The sequence below is a fragment of the Camelus dromedarius genome, chromosome 6, assembly GCF_036321535.1.
Source record: "Camelus dromedarius isolate mCamDro1 chromosome 6, mCamDro1.pat, whole genome shotgun sequence".
Taxonomy (NCBI): domain Eukaryota; kingdom Metazoa; phylum Chordata; class Mammalia; order Artiodactyla; family Camelidae; genus Camelus; species Camelus dromedarius.
In genome coordinates, this window is record NC_087441.1 from 88,518,331 (window position 1) to 88,539,074 (window position 20,744).

The 20,744-nt window shown below is 35.9% G+C and overlaps 2 long non-coding RNA genes across 2 annotated transcripts in view; one reads left to right on the forward strand and one right to left on the reverse strand.

Moving 5' to 3' along the window:
• LOC135321540 (uncharacterized) overlaps positions 1-20,744 on the forward strand; it is a 539,910-nt gene that overhangs the window by 42,554 nt on the left and 476,612 nt on the right. The gene's annotated exons all lie outside the window — the stretch shown is intronic.
• LOC135321529 (uncharacterized) overlaps positions 1-20,744 on the reverse strand; it is a 45,234-nt gene that overhangs the window by 6,346 nt on the left and 18,144 nt on the right. Inside the window, exon 2 of the long non-coding RNA XR_010381372.1 lies at positions 1,453-1,502. This is a non-coding gene — a long non-coding RNA (uncharacterized LOC135321529). The remainder of the gene's footprint in view (positions 1-1,452; positions 1,503-20,744) is intronic.

A 20,744-nucleotide genomic window follows, 5' to 3' on the forward strand; every position in this document is an offset into this window, starting at 1 on the left:
CAAAATTTCCTTGGGTGACTAGATCTTAGAAATTGGAAAATGCATTTGCTCAGGCAATAAGGCCTTTACTATATCAACATATTTCTGCCATGCTTATAAAATCATTAAGCTGACACCTTTGGGAAGATTTTAATTAATTACAAAATGTCAATTAATTGATGGAGTAAAATGAACAAAGGTAACATGGAACAGATTTAGCAGTATACGAAAGAGTTGGATATCTTCAGTCTATGCTTGATAGAAAGTTCTAATTTCCCTATCTTCATAACAAAGGACACTGGACTTAGACATCTGTTTCCAATTTTGCTGTTAAGGAGATTTGGGCCCAGGTAGGTCACTTAAATGATGGACATCTCTTTTCTCATAAATGAAAGGACAGGATCAGAGTAGGTAATTTCTAAAATTCTTTCCAGCTCTAATATTTTATTTTTTTTGTCAAAATCTATCAGCCTTAGTGATACATGTTGTCAAAGACTAGAGATATAGAGAATGATGATGATGATAATGATGATTTTGATAATGTCTAATATTATTGAGTGTTATATGCCTGCATTTGATTCCCTAATTGTTCTAATAGGGGAATATTACTGCCTTCCATTTTATTAATGAGAAAATTGAGGAAAAGATAATTTAACTAATATGACCAATATCATAAAGCCCTATGCCAAAAAGTCAATTATTTCAAATATTAAGCTTTATGGAAAGAATATTATCAGTGTTCATCAGTATCCTTTCTGTGCACCAGCAAGACTACATTATTTATCCACTTGAAGATCATTAAGGTCATGTGATTAGCTTTGTCCAATGGCCATGAGTCAAATTTACATGTATAAGTTTTGGCACAAAGCAAGGAAAAACCAGCAATGGCTCTGCAGGTGCCTCTTTTTCTGAGATGCCCAGCAGGAGGCAGTAAGCTCCATATGATGTTGCTTCAAGATGGTGGTACTTTCCTTGTATTCTGAATCACTGAGTTGCTGGTTGTGGGACAGTTCATCTTGCTTCTTATCTGGATACAGACTTTGCTAGAGTAAATTCTAAATCTTTGTTGTTTAATCCACTGAAATTTGGATTAAATCCACACACACAAATATATGAGGACATTTAGCCTATATACAAAATCAGGACATTTTCATCTTCAATGAAAGTTAAGGGCATGAAGCTTTGAAAGTTTTCCATGTTATCAATTACACCTGTATTTCCTGATATAACCAGCCACCTGGTAGTTAGCATTGGCTACCATGAAAACATTCTTAAGCATGAATCATTCTCTCCTGCTAGATTATCTCCTTTTTTCTCACTTCTATCTCTCTTGAAACCTCTTATTCCTTGCTCCCAACTTCTTTTTTTAGTAAATACATACCTTAACAACTCCTCTTTTTTTTTTTTTTTTTGGAAATACTCTTTCTTTCAAGATTGAGAAATAGTATGAAATATTTGATTTTCAATACTGACGTTTAATAGCAGTGTGATCTCATCGAAGTTATGTCTCAGTCAGATTCAATCTGAAAATGAAAACAAGTATGAGTATTATGTGAAAAGGGGTTAGATATGTGATAGCACTTCCCCAAATTGTGTGTATTGCTGGGGTCATAAATTTCTAAAAGGGAGAATTGGAGGCTCATGGAAAAGACAATAACCAACCCTTTGAAGTAAAGCAGTTTGGGCTGCCCAAGTGGGTCTGCAAAGGAGACCTGGTGCAAAAGATTATGGAAAGCTGCTGTCTCCACATATCTGTTGGGTCTCAGTGGCTCTTGGTCAGCAAGATTTTCATTTGGGAAGATGATGTGGGTGTGGAGCCAAAGACAGCAAGAACTAGCTAGAATCCACATGTATCTCTTTGTTACTCGTACCTCTAAATTAACAGATTTCAGATGAGCTGCTTTATTTTCCCCTTCCAAAATTTGTAAAAAGAATTTCTTATTTGGGCCAGTTAACAAACTATCATACAGGATAGGGGATTCTTGTAAACTATTCTAGCTTAGCCAAGATGACAGTATAAAAAAATTGCTGCAAGTCAATTAATTTTCCTGTCCTTTAATTTCTTTATTTCTAAAATGTTTGATTTTGCTTCAGCAACTCAGTGTCATAGTTGTTGGAATCACATGTGAATATACACTGAAAATTACAATAATGATAAAAATTGTTGTTTCAAAGTAATTGTGACAACATATTTTAAAATGATTTGCCTAAACACATCAATCTGTGAAAATAAATATTTCATACATTTTAAAAATAGAAGCCTCTTGAAACAGTGTGGGCTTAACTTGTCTTGTGTGTATCTGCTTGTTCTATAGTCTATGATTGTAGATTTCAAATTTTTGCAGTGCAGTATGCACAATTTACATAAAAAATTCAATAATCATCTGTTAACTAAATCCTTACTTGTGACTTATAAGATAATACATTAATAATTTAATGTTCATGACACATACAGACAAAGAGGTGGATAGCTTACAAAATCTATTACATGGAATTCTGAAGTTCTTGTACTACCAAGAAAATTATAAATACAGATTTGAATTTTATGTAACTGCTGCTCTGATAAAATTAGTTGGAAGGAAATTCAGTGCTTTGAGTTTTTAATCGTTATGATTTTTAATATTTATTTACTTCAATTTTAGCTAATGAACAGTGGAGACCAACACACATTTAAGCTGGTAATTTCTACTTCTGGCCAGAAACACATAGGAACTGTGTATAAATAAATGCAAATGCCATTAATGTATAGATTTTTAAAGTTCTACTATATTTTTCTTGGAAATGAAGAGAACTTTCAAAATTATCTTTCTTAATCCTATCATTTGATAGATAAAAAAAGAAAATTACCCAGATAAAGTAAGAAAAATTATATAGATCATAAATAAACTTTTTGTATAAGTTACTGAAATTTTCATGTGCCTGCTTTATTTTATTATTGCTTTTTGTAATACAACTGACTACTTACACCAACCACCAATTGGTATATATGTTACCAATTGTGCACATATTTCTATGATTCAGTCATACAAATGTTGATTATGGTTTGTTCCAAATTCATTTGGATTTGCAAACCTAATCATAACTAAAACAACTGAGGAATTAGAAATTCATTTTAAACAAAAATCAAAGGAGACCTTGCAAGATACTATCCCAATCAAACCTATGGCCCTATTGCAGAAAACAGATTTTAACAAATCTGGGCTAGGCCTTGTTATGTACATGGTATATAGACTGAGGTTCAAACCACAGTGCCTGATGTTGGGAGTATGTGGTCTTATTAAGATAGTGAAAGACATGTAGTCAGTAGTTACAGAGCAGTGCAAGTATTTGACAATGACTGTTTCATAGGAGAGGCAGTGAAGAATTCATTTCTGTGTTTTCATCAGAGACATAGAGTTCAAAACAATGACTTTGGTCCTAAACTTAGGAGATTTTATACTACAATAAATAGTAGTAAGGAGGATGTGTGGATACATTGTGTTGTGCATGTGGGGGCACACACACACATGCCTGTTGTGGGCAAAGGTATGTGTTATTGGCAGGGTTAGCTCGTTTAGCCAATACTAAAAACAAGGGGTGGGACATAGATCCCAAGTGACTTTGTGATTTTTACTATTAATAATTCTAAAGAAAAACACTGGCAAAATAAGTAAAAATTACAGAGTTTTTCTAGTTTTTAAATCCAAAATCTGTTTATTTTTTCAAGCTACTGTTATTCTTAGTGAAGGGGAATAACAGTTCCTGCCTTTTACAGTGAAGGAATAAAGAGTATTCATGATGTGACTTTTCATTAAAATATGAAATTTTCCATCCTAAGGTCCTCAAAAATGAGTTATTCTACCCTGATCAGAAATGGTCCTCTGGGCATTGGCTCATATGGGATAATTTAATGGAATTTCACATTCTGTAATTGAGACTATATGTTCATCTAATGATGCCAAGCATATTTTAAAAACCCCTCAATGCTGAAGTTTCAGTCTCCTGCCATGATTGTTCATACCTCTCAGTTGATTAGTAATTCTAAATGACAATGCAAATCAAAGTGAATTTTCATATTGTGTTTACACCATTAGTGAAAATCTAATTAAATATCTAATAATTAATGCAACTCCTTCCAGGAGAGTTAATACATTAGAGAATGTCAATGGGGAATATCCAGTGGGAATATTACCTTCATTGTTGTGTTTCATATTGTGAATTGAGTGAATTATAGTGTATATTATATTTTATATGCATATTTTTTAAAAACTGTGTGGGAAAGACAATCCAGTTCTTGGTACAGTAATGTAACTTTCTTTTAGTTGGACATTATTATATTGATGTCTTACACCAAGTCACCCAGTCAGCTAGCCAGTAAACATTTAGAGAGTGCCTAATACGTGACCAGCACTGTGTTAAATGTTAGTGATATAGAAAGTGTTAATATAGAGACCTTTTTCTCAAAAGGATCTTTTCTTAAATTACTAACCATTATAATTAACTTAAGCTTCTAATTTTCAGTGGGGAACTTTTGAGTGGAATTCAGAGAAGGTTATGGTGTGTATTAAAATATCCTTTGGCATTCTATTTCCACATGAGGAGTATTTATCTTCTCCTACTTTTGGGCTTGAACTTGTAACTTGCTTTGGCCCGTAGGCTATCAGCAGATATGACGTGATGCAAGCCAAGGCTTGAAATGTGCTTATGCACTGGGCTTTCTGTCTTGTACTCTACCTCTACCATGAGGACATGCTGAGTAGACTGATTGGCCTCAAACAATTCAAAGGCACTTAAGTTTAGACCTGAACTGAACCCATGTCCTGGAACTAAACCTAAGTGAGGGCATCAGAGTTCTCAGCAGAGCTGGCCCAGTGGGTCAGCAGTTTGAGGTAGAACCCCAGATGAACAATTAGTCAGTGCATAAGAATACTTAGCTTTATAAGCCTCTAAGCTTTGGGATGTTTTGTTGCAGACCCATAGCTGACAGACACAAATGAATCTGTGGTTTATAATGATTGCAATAACAGATCTGTTTTTCTTTTTAGATCTTGTATTTAAAAATATTTACAAGAGTATATATATGTGTCCTCTGTTTTAAGGAAACAGAGGCTTCATCATTATTTAACTATAATTTAAGAACCAAGCAACAAAGGCAGAAACAGTGAAAACATCAATGGTATAAATGTAATAATATGAATGATTCTATTCTGCCAAATGTATCCATGACAATTTCTTAAGTGATCATCAAAGTATAGGCAAATTATTCTCCTCGGAAGGCCCTGTAAGCTCCCTGTGTAGTTAACCAGCTTACATAAACATGGAAGACAGTGATGGAGTTGCTTCTTGATTTAAAAAAAAAAGTTGTGTCAGCGTGTTTAGGTAATTTTTTAGAGTTGTGTTTGTGTTTCATCTGAGTTGGCTCAAAAAATGACAAATAGGCAACATAAATATAAAAATTCAAGGACACTAAGAGAAAGAAATATGTGCTAGACTTAAAGCCATTAATATGCAATTGTTAACTCCTTAAAATAAAGCACACTCTTATTTTATATTATACACCTCTAGTCCTTAGAGCTATGTCTTTCATGATGTTGGTATATCATGTATGAGCAATAAATAGTATTATGTGACTCAATGATCACACATAAATATATTACTAATGAAAAGTTAAATGTTTAGGGACCTTTGTATTGTTAGTCCTTGTATAAGTTACTAAATTTACTAAAACAACCTTTTCATGTACACATGTACATTAATAATAGAAAGCCATCTGGCATAAATTAACTGTATTTTCAGTGATTATAGTCACACCTCAAATCTCTGGAAGCAGTTATTTGGTACACTTTGACATGGACCTTTTAAAAACTAGATTAAATTATTAGTAGCTGTAAAATCTCTGACAAGAAAATGCTTCTTTCAGCACATTATATGTAAATATAAAATTGAAAGAAGGACGTACCCTCCTGTGAGAAAAGCAAATGTAAACATCCAGTTGTGTGGATTAGGTGAAGCAAGGCCCTAGCGTTCACTCTACATACTTTTATAGTGGGCGTTTTTTCACCGTGACTCTTTCACCTCAGGTTGACTAAATGTGACTTGTTCACAACTCAAAATTTAAATAGTTTGAGCTCATGTACGCCTTATGAAAAAAGCGAGATTCAGCATTGCATATTTAACTCTTAAAGTGTAAACTGTCTCATATTTACTATCACACAAAATAACAGAACAAAAATAGGTAAATACAGTAGAAAAATATAAATCTGTAGGCAAAATTGACCTGTAAAAATAAATGGGATTATTCCAACAATGCAAATTAGTTTGCCTGTATACAATAAATTAATGTAGTATGGCACATTAATAGATTACAAAACTACAAGGGGAAAAGCAATTGATCATTTCAGAAGATGCAGAGAAAATACGTGATTAAAGTCCAATACTGGTCCTAATAAAAAGCTCTTAGAAAACAAGAAATGAAAGAACTTCTTTATTCTGACAAAGAATACCTGAAAAAAAAAACAACAACAAAGTAAACTATTGTGATGAATACAAAAAAGGTAAAAACATTAACTTCAAAATTAGAAACAAGTTAACAATAACCTCTATGACCTCTTCCATTCATCATTGTAAGGGAGGTACTTAAGACCTTAGTAAGAAACAGAATCAAGTGTATTATTTACTAGAATCTGAATGAAGTAATCTAAACTGTTTATGTTAAAAAAACCAAAAAGATAGGTATAAAAAGAGTAGTTTTCAGAGACTAAGTATCAGGTGTATTTCTATGCCTAGAAACAAAATGTTTGAAATGCAATAAACACATACAATTTTAACCACAGAAAAATATGAAGAAAAGAAATTCACCAAATAAAAGTCTTGCATGCCATCCGAAAAAAAATATGACTGTGTGGAAATGCATTAAAGATACAAAAGTAACTGGATAAATATAGCTTCTTCATGAATATGGAAAGCCAATATCTTAACCATATAAAATCTTACCAAAGTGATTCAGATTTAATCTCTATGATTAAATTCTGGCAGAGGTTTGAATGGTACTCAACAAACTTACTCTAAAATTTATATGGAAAAAGACACAGCCAATAATAGTCAAGTTATTCTTGAAGAAAATTAGGTGAGTGTAAATTCCAGCCATAAATATTAGCCAGTAACACTTAGCAGAAAAGATAGAAAAACACACAAATGTGAAACTTTAAGTTTAAACTTTAAACTTTAAGTACAAGAGATGTGGTGTTGGGGCAAGGAATAGCGACTTTATTTGGAAAGCTGGCAGACCGAGAGGATGGCTGACTAATGTCTTGGAGAACCATCCAGATCCAGTCACAATACAGGCTTCTTTTATACAAAACAAAAACAAAAACAGAAACAAAAAACAAACAACAAAAACAAGGGAGGGTGTATGGTTGGTTGTTGCAAACTTCTTGCTGTAGAAATTCTTTGTTCTTCCAGCTGTCCATGTGGGTCAGTTCATGGTGTCCCTGTAAACCTCCAACAAACAAGTGTTATTCTCTATTCTGCAGCTTCTTATCTTTATGTGAGTGCAGAGCTAGCAAGACTAAGCCTAGGAAACAGGGCACAGTGGTCAAAACAAAAGGAACAGATCTAATATAGAGTCAGATTTGTTCTCCTCTATTACATTAACTTCAGAAAATTATAATATCCTTATAAATTAAAGGTGTACACACACGAACTCCAGCAATTTTTTTCCTAAGTTACCTTCAACCTTCTGCATGTGTTCTGTGTTCACCAAGATAAATATACAAGTATGTTCATAACATCATTGCTTATAGTAATCAAACATTGTAAATAACTCAAATATCCACTTTTTGGAAAATGGATTAATGGAGTAATTTCTAAGTTGCATTCTAAAAATTTCAGTTTTATAAAAACTAATAATTCTAAATATAAAAATTGTAGTAAAGTGAATGTTTCGGGGGAAATTGAACAAAAATATAACATTTAATAAATATAAATGGCAACTTAAACTAAATGATATCATTTTATTGATATATATGTGTGTTCAAGAAATTATAAAGAAAAGCAGGAGAATGCATTTTAAAATCTCAGGATACCTCCATAGTGAAGAAAGAGAGGTAAATAGGATAAAAATAAAAGCACATTAGGGGCTTTAATAATAAAGTACATGGTTTAGTTAATTTCAAAAAGAAGGTTCATAAATTTCAGTTAGCCAGACAATTATCCACTTTTGTTGTTTAAATTTTATCTTATTTATTTTTGTGAAAATAGTACAACTTTAGCCTTATGAAATTTGTGGACACTTCCTTTCTGACTTACTACATAGTTACTTTTTGTCATTTTTATATGTACCTTTAAAAATATATATTCTGTGAGGTGTACAAATTGTTAGACAAAAGTTGGAAACTCTATAAGAAAATCCTCTCTATACTTTTTTTGTCTAATTAATCTAGAAAGTTTCAAGGGATTTGTTTGTTTTTATTACTGTAAATCCTCTCACTTTAATTTTGAGTTTCTCAATATCCCGACATTCTTTTTATCAGTCTACCCTATATCTACATATATGAGAGGACCAAGACCCTGATGCCACAATCATTCTTCCCAGAGGAAGCCCATGTCCTGGGATCTGTAGGACCCAGCAGCATATATAAATATATATTTATCTACACTGGCACATTATAATCACTCATAATTACCTTTGGACTCACTTTTGGTGTTGAATACTCTATATGTCTGGACAAGTGTACAATGGTATTTATCCATTATTACAGTACCACACACAATTGTTTCACTGCCCTAAAAATCCTCTGTGCTTTACCTAATCAATCTTCCCTTTCTCATAACACTTAGCAATTTTTCATCTTTTTATTATCTCCATAGTATTGTTTTTTCCAGAATATCATGAGGTTGGAACCATATAATACATAGCCTTTGTAGATTGGCTTCTTTCACTTATCATTATACATTTAAGGATCTATATTATCTTTCTATGGCTTAATAGCTCATTTCTTTTCAGCACTGAATAATAATCCATTGTCTGATTGTACTATGGTTTATCCATTCTCCTACTGAAGGATATTTTTGTTGCTTCCATGTTTTGATAATTACAAACAAACCTGATGTAAATATCCTTGTGTAGGTTTTCATGTGGACATAGTTTTCAGCTCCTTTATGTAAACTGCAAAGAGTTGACTTGAAGGATTTTATGGTAAGAGCACATTTAGTTCTGTAAGAAACTGCCAAACTATCTTCCAAACTGTTTTAATCATTTTGTATTTCCATCAGCAATAAATAAGAGTTCCTGTTGCTCTACATCTTGGCAGGATGTTTGGTGTTGTCAGTGTTCTAGATTTGGTTAGTCTAATAGGTATGTAGTAGTAACTTCTTGTTTTAATTTTTAGTTTCCTAATGACATATAATGCTGAACATATTTTCATATGTTTGCTTGCTATCTGTTATCTTCTTTGGTGGGGTGTCTGCTCAGGTAAATTGCTCATTTTTTAAATCAGGTTGTTTAATGTTCTATTGTTGAGCTTTTTAGAATTCTTTGTATATTTTGGCTAATAGTCTTTTATCAGATATATTTTTTGCAAATACATCCTCCCAATCTGTGGCATGTCTTATCATCCTTTTGACAATGTCTTTTGCAAAGAAAACAAATTGTGATTTTTTTAAAAGTTCAACTTTGAAATTATTCCTTTCGTTGATCATGCCTTTGGTGCTTTATCAAAAAGAAAAGTGAACAAAGTCAAAATATGGACTAGATAATCCTTTAAATAACAGAACCAAATTTCCAAAGATGGAGCAAAATACCATAATGTACCTATAATATAAAAACCAGTTAAAATGACTAGTTTCTTGATATAAAGTAGAAAATACATAAAAATATATAATTAGAAAAAGTTTAACTACAGAATAATAACTATCAGGAAAAAACAACAAACAGGTTGTTTTTTATATAATATTGGCAAAACTGGATTAAAGAAGACAGCTTCTTGAAATTTATGTTTTGTAGAAAAGTCATCCTGAATTTTATATACTAGAAATAGCCAAAATATTATACAAGTATGAAATAAATGAAGTTATCTTCAGTGATATAAAGAATGAGGGGTTTAATGCCTGAAAAATACATCTGAAGGAAAAACAAAAGAAAGTCACACAAAAAAATGAAAATAAATGAACAAAGTTTTATGTGGAAAACAAAATAGACAATCATAAATAAATTAGTCAATAATACATATGGATAAGCCTAAATTGAGTCAATTTTCCTATTAAAAGACATTAAAATGCATAGATTCTCAGATATTTGGGGGGAATCTCTATGATATTTGCAAGAGGAACACTTAAACATGCTACAAAAATTATTGAAAATAAAATATGGAAAAAGAAACACCAGAAAGAAATACCTATTACTATAAAAAGTAGTTATATCAGTTTTAGATTTAAGCAACATAAAAGAGCAAGGGTAAATATATTGGAAATGTCATGTTTTATTTCTCAGTTTGGGTGGTAGAGTAATGGATATATATTTTATAATCATAACCTGTATGTATCAAATGTTTCATAATTTAGAAATGCAAAGAAAAAAATATAATCAAATCTTACTGTAATGTAACAAATAATTAAACATTTTTTTGCATGTAATTCCTGGGTATTAGTTATGTGTGTGTATGTTATATATATGAATGTTTTTGTGCTAGAATCAAATTATGCACACAATTTTGCTCTATGAACATTAGACATTCTATATTGAGAATCCCTTATGGTTTTAAAAGAGTTTAAATATAATTAATAACAAAGTAAATTTTTATTTGTGAAAACCATAAGAAATATAATTACTCAGCTTTACTGATGCTGTTACATTGTTTTTAATGCTTCACACTGGCATTTTTCTATTAAAATAACCATTCTAATATCTCTTTATTTATGCATTTGAAACGACTTTAACTTTGTAATTAAATTCTCAAAAATCTTTAGTGAATAATATAGGTTATGAAATTTAGAGACAGAAAAAATATTACTCACAAGCCCATAATTAACTAAATTTAATCTTTGATATAGAGACTTCCAGAACGGAATCATTAAAAATATACTCAATATTGTAATCATAAATTTTGCACAGAAATTTTAAAATGTTTTACATATCCAAGAAGTCATTAACTCTGTTTTCCTTTTCTTCTTTTTCCCCACTTCTTATACCTGATATGGATCAGTCTTGAAGGGATCATCAAGAGGACATGACTGCTGGAATGTGTTTCACTTGCCTTCTCTGAAGAAGCCCCACCAAGTACTCAGCCTTGTGACAGTAATGTGCTTGTTGCCAAGACTACCTGGACAGTATTTTAAGGCTTCTATGTAAACTTTTAAGATTCTGGTGGGGTTGCGAGGAGACTCTTGTGGCTGCTCAAGACAAGTCTCATAAGTAAGTTATCTTGCTGATAAGACCTGCCACCCACTAAATTGCAGTGCTCTGCTTCTTCCTATGGTCTCTCCTTCCCCTCTGTGTTGGACCAGTTCGTGGATCATCAAGCAGACTGGGCTGAAGTACATCCTCCAGCAATTCTCTCTGTGAAGATGTCTGGGTGTAAATTTTTTGGCATCCTTTTTATTTCTAGAAGTATATTTGGCTATCACTCTCACAACTGCCAATTTGTCCAGATGCATAGTTTTAAGCTTAGAGTGATTTATCTTCCATTCATCATGATGAAAATGTCTCTCCTTACGCAGATTCATTATCACGGTGGCCCAGTTTTTTTTTTTTTTTATTTCAATTCGAAATTATATAGGCAGAGGTAACTTTTCATCAATTGTGACATCAATGTTTTGAACAATTTTAATATACATGCTGTTTACTGAAATAAAATTGTATAACGTAAGAGTTGTGGGTTAAGTTTTATTTGGGGCTAAATGAGGACTATAATCTAGGAGACAGCACCTCAGGTGGCTCTGAGGAACTTTTCTGAAGAGGCAGGGGGAAACTCAGTATTATATATGTAATTTTAGTGAAGGGGAGTATGTGCAGTCAAACACACATTGAGTTCTTTTGCCAGTTATGAGGAGCAGACATCACTGTTAATGAATTTAGTGCTCTTCTAGATATAAGAAGATGCAAGAATTGGGGCTCATAAAATTTTCTCCTGAAAACATCTATCTGAATCTCTATTTTGTCAGTTTTCCCACAGCACAAAGTGCCCCATTCCTAATCTCCACCGTGAACTTTCAGGGAGTGTTGGAGGTCAGCGGTTACAGTGGCTTGTGATTGGTTACAGTAGCAAGCAGAGGTAGATGGCAAATGGTATAAATGATTATTCTCCTTAACATTTTTATTTGAATTATTTTTGATTACTTTTTTCTCCATTATAATTTTATATTTTACTTGAAAATATAAAGACTTATGATTGATAAAAATTCACTGTTAAATCTTTTATTTGTAAATATTAGAAAAGAAAGTTATTTTTGCTATCTCAACATTTTTATACATTTTCTTTTAATTGTATATGTGTTATTAACCATATAATAATCAATAATGTAAATTGATATAAAGTAACATGCATTTACAAAATCAAACAAGTTAGACTGAAATATCATTTTAAGAATTATTTTTATTTATTGGCATTTATTTTGAAATATTTTCAAAATAGACGTGATCCTCACTTTGTCTACCTGTAGATTCAATACCCTTTAACATAGCATTTATATAATCTTGTCTTACTTCTTACATTTTAAAAAATGTATCCTTTTCTTAGTACTTACTATTATTTTTTTAGGATAAATATATAGTTACCATTCCTTCTGATTCTTTGAATGTCTTAGTATTACTTTGGCTTAACTACAAACATAACAACCTTAGTGGTAACACAATTATAGAATTATAATATTTTCCTCAAAGCTTTATAGCTATTTCCATAATATATTGTGGCTAGTCAGTCTTTAATAGAAGAAGACAAGGCTATTCTTTGTTTTCTCTAGAGAAGTAATTTTGTTTATATTTTTTTCTGGTCCACTTTTAAATTTAACATTTTGAAATAGATATAGATAAATATCTATTTTGCATTATAATTAAGCTTTAAACATGGTATATTCTTTTACTTATGTTGATATGCCTATTTCCCTGCCCTGGGAACAGATCTGGGTATCCAACAGTTTGGCACATTTTCTTGGTTGTTCTCTGATTGCTAAGAGTCAGGTCATACCCATACTTTAGCAACTGCACTGGATGACTGAATTTCTAATGTTATTTCCTTCTTTTGAGCTGCAGTTTCATTAAATTTATGTATTATTTATTGTAGAAGCAAATAAAAGCTTATATTTATAGGTAAATGGCATAAGTTTTAGTGGAATGTGGAGGTCACAATACACATGTTTAGTTGATATAGATCTTTACTCTAAATAATGATGAAATTTTTTGATGTTAAATTGCCTTCCTGCTTTCCTTCCCTCTTCTTTTCTTTCTTTTTGATTGGTATTTTTTGCTCTAAAGTTTATTTTTTTGGCAAAATCTTATTTGAATTGATACAGAGATGAAGGATACACACACACACATAAATGTCTATATAAACTCTACTAAATAAATAATCATAAAATCCCTGTTTCTCAAATCAATTCAAAATATTTTAAGAATGCTGCTTTCCTTGAATTAAACTTAATTCTTCTCCTCACTTATTTATTAAGCAGCATTCCTTTGTCATGCAGTGACTATAGCTTTGTTCTTCCTGTAAGTAATTGTGTTTTATAAATTTGTAAGCAACCAGAGTGATTTCAGAATTTGTTAAAGATTTACAAAAAATTGACATGATCTTAACCACATGCTGCTATTGCCAATATGCCCTTTAGAGTGATGTTTTTACTAAAAGCAATGTCTGACTCCTTCACATTCCTACAATAATGGCCTTATTATTATACTACAAAAGATGACATCTTCAATCAAAAAATGTCTAACTCTATAACAATATTCCATGAATTCACTTATTACACAATATTAACAAACTGCTTAAAGAATGAATCAAAACCATATAAGATATTATTTCTCATGTATTGGAAAAAAATTATACGATGAAGTAAATTAAATCTAGTAGTGTGAAAACATTCTAAGCCTTTCTAGTGATAAAAACTTTAAACATAAAATATTCTACTTCAAAAATGCTTTCAGAGATGTTATAAATGGTGAGAGGATGTATATATCATATATAGTTTTCTGTTTATGAATTTGATTATATTATAGCAATGGAACAGTGTAATATTAAATTTTAAAAAATGCATATCAATTGAAGATATAAATTAACCTCAAATTTGGGTTGTAAATAATTTTATATTTAGCTTTCAGTTTTCTTTATGTGTTTTTATATAATTTCAGGAAAATAATTATCATATATAAATGTACACATCTGAGTCTTTATCTAATATGTCTCAATCTCAAGAGTTCTAAAACCCCTCAATTTCCTTCTTTCCTTCCTTCCTCTTTCCTTCTTTCCTTTCTTCTTTTCTCCCTTCTTTCCTATTCCTTTATTGGTAATTTGGGGTATAAAAGTTAATTGTTGGCAATATTTTATCAGAACTTTTAATGTGAATGAAGGATGAGAGATATATACATATATACACACACACATATAGTGATGATCCAACTTGGAATAAATATTCCCATATTTCTATGAAAAATTATGAATGCATTTAACTATAGTATGTTATTCCTTAACATTTTTCATAATATACAGTATATGTACTTACAACTTTATACTGTGAACTTAATTGTTTAATATCTACCTTCAGGCATGGAAGAGTTTTTATGTTATTATAACGTATACTTTAATAATGTGATAAAGGAGAATGACATGGTGTTAAGAAATTATGTTAATGTAATGGGCTTTATGAATTCACAAATTAGCTGAGCACTGAGAGTGATTGGAATTAGATAGGCAAATCTCTTGAGGGGAGTAGGGCATTGATGTGTAAAAGATTATTTCTGAGAGTGAGAATAGCATGTGTATGGCCCTGTAGCATGAGGGAACATAGTAAGTACGAGGATTGTAAGAAGTATATCTATGGTAATGATCATGAAGGTGAACAAGGAGTGATTTGAGGCAACTAACAAGGGTAAGGCCAAATATATAACAGTCAGCATATTACAGCAGGCTGTCCGGCCAGCCGGCCCTCCGCCCGCGCCGCGGGGTGGGCAAGCGCCCCGCGGGGGTCTCGGGCTCCCAGCCCACTGCCCCGCCTCCCCGCCACCCGCTAGGCGTCGTCCGGGGACGCCCCTTGCCGAGAGAGACCCTCAATCACAAGTCACCCCGCCCTCCCCACCCTCCTCGCCGTGCCACGCAACCCCGCCCCCGAACCGCCCTCCCGATCTCCGCGCAGTACCCCTCGCCCCTCGCCGGGAAGAAGTGACTCCAGCAGCCGTGGCGGCTCTTTGGGCCCAAGGGGCGGGCGCGGCAGCCATTGGCGGAGGCCGCTGCCTCCGGCTGTCAATCCCGCGGCCCGGCCCCGCCCCACCGGCGGAGCGTGGCAGGACGCAGGGCCGCGGGGGCTGTCGGGACGGCTCCAAGATGGCCGCGCGCTTGGGGTCCGCACCTGCTGGCGGCCTCGAGCCCCGTTAACTGCCACCGCTGCTGACCGGAGCCGCCAGTCGGCCTGGCGACTCCGTGGGCTGTCCCCGCGGGGCGGGAGGCCGCCATGGCGACCCTGGAAAAGCTGGCGAAGGCTTTCGAGTCCCTCAAGTCCTTCCAGCGGCCGCCGCCTCAGCCGGTACCGCCGCCGCCTCAGCCCCGTCAGCCAGCACCGCAGCCGCCGTCGCCTCAGCCGGCACCGCAGCCGCCGCCGCTTCAGCCCCCTCAGCCGTTACCGCAGCCACCGCCGCCTCAGCCGGTACCGCCGCGGCCTCAGCCTCCTCATCCGGCACCGCAGCCGCCGCCTCAGCCGGTGCCGCCGCCGCTTCAGCCCCCTCAGCCGGCACCGCAGCCGCCGCCCCCTCAGCCGGCACCGCAGCCGCCGCCGCTTCAGCCCCCTCAGCCAGCACCGCAGCCGCCGCCGCCGCCGCCGCCTCAGCCGGCACCGCAGCCTCAACCGCCGCCGCCGCCTCAGCCCCCTCAGCCGGCACCGCAGCCGCCGCCGCTTCAGCCGGCACCGCAGCCACCGCCGCCTCAGCCTGTACCGCCGCCTCAGCCCCCTCAGCCGGCACCGCAGCCGCCGCCGCCTCAGCCGGTACCGCAGCCTCAACCGCCGCCGCCGTCGCCGCCTCAGCCCCCTCTGCCAGCACCGCAGCCGCCGCCGCTTCAGCCCCCTCAGCCAGCACCGCAGCCGCCGCCGCCGCCGCCTCAGCCGGCACCGCAGCCTCAACCGCCGCCGCCGCCTCAGCCCCCTCAGCCGGCACCGCAGCCGCCGCCGCTTCAGCCGGCACCGCAGCCACCGCCGCCTCAGCCTGTACCGCCGCCGCCTCAGCCCCCTAAGCCGGCACCGCAGCCGCCGCCGCCTCAGCCGGTACCGCCGCCGCCTCAGCCCCCTCAGCCGGCACCGCAGCCGCCGCCGCCTCAGCCGGCACCGCAGCCTCAACCGCCGCCGCCGCCTCAGCCCCCTCAGCCGGCACCGCAGCCGCCGCCCCCTCAGCCGGCACCGCAGCCTCAACCGCCACCGCCGCCCGTCCACCGTGGGTCAGGAGCCGCTGCACAGACGGTGAGTCCCTGCGGGCCCCTCCCCAGCCCTGCGCGGGTCTCCGTCCCTCCCTCGGCCTCCCCCGAAGGGCCCGAGGCGGTCCGGGCCCCAGGCCTCTGCTTTCCCGGCTGCGAAACTCGGGAAGGAACGGGGCTGTGTTGTGATCCGAGGCCGCGCGTCCCGTTCGGCTTCCTCTGGGCCACTCCCACCCCTCTCCTTCTCCGGGCCAGGTGTAACATTTTGTCTTCCCTTTTCAACTGAGGGTTTAAAACAGTGTTTCAGATAACTGTCAAAACGCTATGCATGCAAAACCCTAGGTTAACTTAAGGGAAGGAGTAGGAGAGAAGAGGGGAAGGAGCGAAGTTCACTGGTCACTTCTGTGGGGGTGGGTTAGATGGTCACAGTGGTGAACGCTTAACTGCTACATGGCCCCGTGCGCTTACCAGCATAGTCGTTACTGTTACTAACCCCGGACAGCACTGGTGTTAAGGAGGCATGACCACGGACCGTGTGCTCATTGAGCTTAATTTTACACAAACTAAGATTTCCACAGAATCAAGACAGGCAGTAAACGCCAGCTGCAGAGGACAGCTTGTGCAGGGTTGGGGAACAGCATGGCATGATCAGAACTTTAGTTTGACTGGCTTGAAATGTAGAGGGAAAGGGAAACTTCACACTGATGAATCAGAGAGGAGATAGCTGTTTTTATTAAACTAAAATGGTTAAATGAGCCTTGTTGGTTAATGATTTGCCTTAGCAATGTGAATTTGGATTCTGCAAGTATTGTATAAGTTCTGTAAGAAGCTTGTTTTAAAATTTCAAAACTCTTAAGATATTAGAAGTTCAGTTTTATTTTATAAGAATTTTTTAAAAAGTGTTTATTTAACTCAATTAGAACTGAGTTCCTTTAACATAGACTTTATTATCTCATGTATTAATACCCTCTAGAGGTACACAATGAAAAATGTGATTTATAAACAGACACATACAGACACAAGGAAAACAGAGTATGTAGCTTCAGTAACAGTTTAAGAGAAAAGTCAGAAACAGAAATTTTCCCTGGTCAAAATATCAAAAAAAGCATCTGGGGCTTATATCCTTTAATTGATTTGAGCTCTAAATGGACAAATACACAATTTTTTTTTTAAATTGCTAAGAACAAGATTCTTTTTCACGTTGAATAATGATTTTGAAGTTTAAATAAATACTAACAATAGAGCTATGAGGGAGGAAAAATATAAAATACTGATTTTTTTTTTTAATCTCACCGTAAGGTGCATTCTTAAATACATAGGAGAGAACTGTCATGATTTGCGCAACTCGCTTGCAAATAGTTCAACAGTATTAACAATGATTGAATTTAGATGGTGGGCATATGGGAATTTATCATCCTATTAAACAGTTTTCTGTAATTCTGAGACTTAGAATAAAACATTGGAAGGAACCTGTTAGACATAATGCTCTATGTGAAGTAATTTGTTCCCTTTGTGAAATTCTAGGAAGGTTAAAATGCATGTTCATAACATCAAGAAAATCACAAGCATTTACGATGTAATCAGAACTACCTGAGGATCTGTGAAACTTGGTGAGTTGGTGAATTTTTTAAAATGTCTTAAAACATTTTGTTTTTACAAAGATTACAGGAGTAAGAGAAGATAAATTTTAATCAACTCTTAATATTTTTTTCCTGGTTGATGTGATATAATTAAATGTGGGGAAAAAAGGTAAATTCTAAAAGGAGACACTACCTTGATGGTTTTCTATGGAGGAAACTCAAGCAGGAGGAAGTTTAATTTAAAAACATAAATTACTGCTCTTTATAATACATTCTAAGTTGTCATTCTTTTGAATTCCTTCCTTTCCAAACAGGTGTGTTATTCTGGGAGATCATCAGGACTTCTGGGTATTTGGAGGTACTGACCTAACCAGTGGAACTGCTGATTTATAAGAAGTTGTCCAGAATTTTGGAAAACTGATTAGTAGAGGTAAATAATGTTTCCTTGGCAAGTGATGACAGAAAGTGACTTGAGTGAATTTTCCTTTGTTTTTAGGCAGATGTACCTAACCATGTATGTTAACAATGATTACAGGCTGGAGACCGAGAAGAACTACCATTTTTGCCAGCTGGGATGCAGAAAAATTTGGACTTCTGGGTTCCATAAATGGGCTGAGGTAACTAAGACAGAAAACGTATCTTCTTGGTCAACATGTATCTCAGGGTAATCACAGATGTGTTCCATTACCTGATATTGTTTTAATTTGGATAAATACTCAAGAAAATTTAAGAAATAGAGTTTGCTTTTGCTTTTACATCAGTTTGGTAAAACAGAACAACCTCTTAATTACTAAGTACAAACCAAGTTTTTCATTATTTTTAAAATATTTTAGTTTCTATTTGTATTTGTTTTGTGATAAGTAAGTAAAATCTGTAAGCTCAGAAAATAGTCAAACCTAGGAAGCTGCTTCTGACAAGTGAATTAGCTTATTGAAAATCTGATATAGATCCTTGGCATTAATTTTCAAGTTTTTACAGTTTCCTTGGATTTCTTCTATCTAGGAAAACAACATGCTCTTTTAAGATGACTATACTCTGATTATAGTCTCTCCTTTATGGATTCCGTACTAAATTGCAACCATAGGTATATTTTACCATTTACAAAAGTGCCTGATTGGGAAGTATAATACAATCATTTTGTAAATTGAATTACTCTAAAATTTCAAGGATTTATTTTTAATTCAATTATGATTAATTTTCATTTGTCACTGGCTCTTAATGCTTTATTTTAAAGTGTCTTTCATAGGCCCCCTTCTTTCGTCTTCTTCCCTTAGGCTCTCTGTCCAGTAACTCTAAGTTCTTACATGTTCATGGTAGGCTTGTGTGTTTTTTTTAAAGGCAGGTGCACCAAAAAGCACTTTCCTGTGACTATCCTCTGTTTTGTTCATCATTTATGAGTCCAAATTTTATAGAATTGATTTGAAGAATGTCATATCTTTCTTATCATTGTGTCTGGTTTTTAAAATGCTTTCCTTCTGACTCATTTCTGCATACTTTACAATAATAATATGAATCAAATAAGTATGGGAATAAAATCACAGTTACTTGTATCACATTTGATTCCATTTATATTGCAAAGTCTTATTATTATGTTGGTGTTATGAACATGCATTTCATAATACACTTATTTAGATGAATCAGATCTTATTCATTAAGGTCATTTACTTTTAGAAATATGTAATTTCTTGTGAATACATGTATATAGAAATACATGTGTCTTTCTATAATTTAAGCAGCTTAGAATACAGATAAAATAAATCCAAGATACAAGATAATATGCCTTGCATTAATTTAAATTCATGTGAGTTAAAAGACAATTTGAATATTGTTTCCCATTTTCTACTAGCTTCTTGATCATATTCAGCAGCACATTTACCTTTACATATAGTTAAGGAATCTTTTTTATTTCTACTGTAGCTCTGTCATAATGGAAACTCTGCAGCAGAATCAGCTGTCATCTATCCCGTGTGGCCAAGTGCAGAGGTGAGAATTCTCATTTGTGGGATGACCACTCACAGCTTTAAATGTTTTTACTGTAACTGCTCTTATAAGGTAGCAAGCTAGAGAGAGAGAGAGAGAGAAACAGAGAGAAGAAAGGAGTTCTCTCTGCATATTCCCATGTGTGTGATGGCATTAGTCTTCTTCTGCTGTATTTTTCTAGAATGTGTGTGCGTGTGTGCATGTATGTGTGAGAGAGAAATGTCTTGTCTTTGTCCTAATAGCCACTCTTCTCTCCCTCTAGTTTTTTCTCTATCCTCCCCTCCTTTCTTTTTCTTTTTCATCAATACCTTCTCTTTCAAAAAATTCTTGATAAATCAAATTTCCAACTTCCTCACTTTTAATATGGTAAAGTTACTTGGATCCCCAACGTCAAGGGATCTCATACTTTAATGTCTGTAAGGATTGCCAGGGACACCTTTTAAAAGTACAGATTTCCAGGCCTTACTTTGAGCAGTTCTCTTCCAGTAGATCCAGGGTGAGGCTGAGCATCTCCGAGCCTTCCCCCTTCATATTATGGTGCAGGGGATCAGGGGCAGTTTTCCTCTGGGTCTCCGTGCTGTTGCTATGAAAAGTGGCTACAGCATCACTAATATTTTTC